Genomic DNA, 3,797 nt, shown 5'->3' with positions numbered 1-3,797 from the left:
TAAGGGAAAAAAAGCATTGCAGTAAATTGTGCTGATTAAATCTAACGATCGCTTATCATATCACGTCAAACCGTGCAAATTATACTTTCTTCTCAAATTGTTAATATTAACAACATCAGCATTGCGTGACTACATTTAATGCCCTTCCGATATTTATCCTTGTTTTCGCATGGGCCCGGTTGCAGTCTCTTTTTTTCTGTAGCCAGTCCGAAGTTTGCGTTTTACAACGGGTGAATCTCCAGTTGTCACTGGTGATTGTCGTTTGAACCTTTCTGGATCCACCATCAAATTGATAAGTTTAATTATATCAAGTGCTGTGAGAAAAGGCTATAAATCTCCACCTCCAACATCCTCACACGCAACATAGCCTACTAGCCGAGACTCCTTCTTTATATGTCCAGATGTGACGTAATGACGCAAAGACATGCTCGAATTTCCCGCGGAAATCCACCAGTACCACTGGAATTAAAAACATTATTACAAGCTTACCATTTCGAGCTAAGGCATGCAGATAGTTTTGAACACTGGCTGGTTATGTATATTACTTGCTCAAAAATTTATTTTGGATCATTTTTACCCCAAAAAAGTTACAGACTGCAGCTTTAAGGAACATATTAAAATAAAATAAAATAAAAACATGACCCCTTAAAAGGTATAGTCCACCCAAATATTTTCTCATTTTTGGGTGGACTATCTCTTGTCTAGGAGTGTAGAGTGTGTGGGAGAGAGTTACTCTGATTGGGTGGAGGTCTTAAGGTAGTAGTTGTTGTTGAAGTAGTAGAAGTTCTTAAGGTAGTAGAAGTAGGTGATGTGGTAGAAGCAGTTGAGGTGGTAGAAGTAGGAGATGTAGTAGAAACAGGTAAGGTCGTAGAAACAGGTTGGCATGTGCCTGAGGGGTTGAAGATTACAAATCCTGGGAGATTCTGGACAATGGTGGTGGAGATCCAACTCTCATACTGTGAAACACGCGTGTAAACACCAGGTGCGTTGGGATCGGCACAGCCATAACCCCAGCTGGTGATACCAGACTGAACCCACACCAAACATTGCTTGCTCATCATTGGACCTCTAGAGTCACCCTACAGAAAGACTTTTCTTTATGGGACTAACTTCTCATGAATCATGGCCAGAAAGAAAAGAAGCACAGATAGACGTTTGGGTGTCAAGATATATTAGAAAAACATAATATATTGATGTGTTTTGATGTGCACACTTAATAATGATCTGGTTGACTGTTGTACCTGGCAGGTGTCTTTGCCTCCATCCAATAAACCAGCACAGATCATGTTGTTGGTAACAGATCCAGAACCCAGCAGAGTATTACATTGATCATTAGCCACCACTGGAACCATAGTTTCCTGCAGAGTCCCAGGAGCAGGTAGGCTCACTGAACAGGGTACACACAAACACACAATCATACATTAGTGTTGTTATGAGAAGATTTATGTGAACGAATGAGTTTGTATGTGTTTGTACCTCCAGACTAAACATCTCCCCATCCTGTGATCCAGCTGCTGGTGCCAGAAGGGAAGCTGCTGTTCAGTGCCGCCAGACACACAGGTCTAATATAGTCATTAAAGGTAACGGTGGAGGACAAGCGCAGCAGAGCGATGTCATTGTCATGTTTGTTGCTGTTGTATGAGGGGTGGACTATAATTGTGACGACATTTCTACTGATTTCATTGGTATTGACTCCCTGTTGTGTCATCCTTCCCAAGTACACACGGAGACTGGATGCACTGACACTGAAAACAGTCAGAGAATACAGTGAGAAAAGAAAACAATATATTTGACCAATTAATGTATGTTTAGGTGAATTTTACCCAGGTAAACAGTGAGCTGCCGTCAGCACCCATTCATTGTTGATGAGGGAGCCTCCACAAAAATGACCTCCATAGGTAGAGCTGTGCAGACTGACCTGCCACGGCCACGACCCCTCAGGAGCATTCACACCACCCACAATACGGGTGTTTAGAGGGACTTGTCCACAAACTGTGAGAAAAAGGGAAATTGCTCACATGCACATTTCCATGTTTCATATGAACATCTGAAGAATGAGACAATCTCTTACCATTCAACTGAGAAAATGAACCTGTGCTGGAAGAGAGGGTAGCACACATTAATGAGGAATGATTTTATGGACATCCATCTGCATGTGACATCCTCCAACTAAATTAACTGAATTAAATGATCTCACAAGAAACAGGACTGTGTCAGAAATGTGTAGTGCTGATAAAATGTCTACCTTAAACATTAGTGTAAGTCCTTACCTTGAACAGATAAGAGCAGGGCCAAACTGACACACGTTAACCTCCACATCTTCTCAAACCATCTCTTGTCTTGCAGAATGGATGGAGATGGTGGATTTGGTTCTCTTTGCCTCTCACAAACCCTTTTTATATTCACTTCTTGAGTCTCTGCTTGTCACTTGTTTAATCACTTTAATGTTGCACTAATCTGTTTTTATTATTATTTTCTGCTCCTCGCCCTGTTTTCATAATGCAGACCTGTTAAACATGTATTCTAGATCTAAACATCTTAAATGATAAATACATTTTATTTCAGAGATAAAGTCTCAGTCTTATTTGGGCAGGGTGTTCATGTTATTTAATCATTTGTTGCCTTTTGTTCCAACTTAGAATAATTAGTCAATCTAATATATTCAGACAATTATAATAATGTAAAAAAAGAAAAAAAAAGAAAAAAAAGATCAATATAATAAATAAAATCAAATATATATCCATATAAACAAACATATCTTGCATTATATTTTACACAGAATATTACTAAAATCTACAAATATCTATGGTAATACTTTAATTTAGGGTCCAATTCTCACTATTAAGTTGCTTATTAGCATGCATATTACTAGGATATTGGTTGTTTTATATAGTTCTTATAAAGCACACATTAATGCCTTATTCTACATTTCCATATTCTACATCCCATAATCATACCTAATACTACTAACTATGTTACTAATGATTAAAAAGCTGTAATTAGGAGTTTGTTGAGGCAAAAGTCTTAGTGTAAGTTAATAGTGAGAATTGGACCCTAAATATATATATATAAAAAAATTGGAAATATAATAAGGAAAATATAAATATATTATATTCAAATTATGTCATGGTGTTGATCAGCTTGTTTTTCTTGCCAAAATTGTTGTCGTTGATGAAGCCCCTTGATTTATTTAGAAAAATTAAATCATTATGAATATTTTTTTTCACATGTTCTTTCTGGGTTTCTTCATGAAGATTAAACATTATAAAATGGATTGCTTGAAGCACTAGTTGCAGCACTCACTGAGTCACCTGCCCTCTGATACACTTTTACAATGACTATGTAAAATTTACAATGGCCACATGCTGTTACTTATGTCATAATTAGTGTCTTAAATACCGTCAATTGTCTACTTGTCTTTCACCAACACCTTTTTTTTTGTATCTGTCACAAATCCAGATAAACTGAGCTTTAATGGCTGTGTGAAGACGAATGTCTTCTCTAAATAATCAACTCACATTCTTTCCCATGCTCTGTATAAAATCTGAAAAGAAATCAAACTGCTTATGTAAATGTATATATTTTGGATCATTTTATTATTCAAACATTACATAAAATCAATGAAAGAGAAACTAAATAGGCTATTTGATCACTTACTCTAACATTTAAAACTATGCATGTAAATTTCTATATACAGTCGTGCTCAGAATTAATCATACCCCTGGTAAATATGATAAAAAATGGCTGTAAAAAATAAATCTGCATCGTTTATCCTTTTGATCTTTCATTCAAACAAA

At 36.6% G+C, this 3,797-nt stretch overlaps 1 pseudogene across 1 annotated transcript; it reads right to left on the bottom strand.

Annotated features, from left to right (window-relative positions):
• Positions 1-701: 701 nt before the first annotated feature.
• LOC311092734 (trypsin-like) lies at positions 702-2,319 on the bottom strand (annotated as a pseudogene). Its single transcript has 6 exons — positions 2,271-2,319; positions 2,072-2,092; positions 1,824-1,992; positions 1,477-1,745; positions 1,242-1,387; positions 702-1,079 (listed from the first exon to the last, which is right to left on the bottom strand). The product of its transcript is annotated as a trypsin-like (transcript).
• Positions 2,320-3,797: the final 1,478 nt, after the last annotated feature.

Source organism: Abramis brama (genome assembly GCF_963993115.1).
Source record: "Abramis brama genome assembly, chromosome: 11".
In the NCBI taxonomy this organism is placed as follows: domain Eukaryota; kingdom Metazoa; phylum Chordata; class Actinopteri; order Cypriniformes; family Leuciscidae; genus Abramis; species Abramis brama.
The sequence above is the reverse complement of the archived record's forward strand: the minus strand, read 5'-3'. Positions and strand labels throughout refer to the sequence as shown.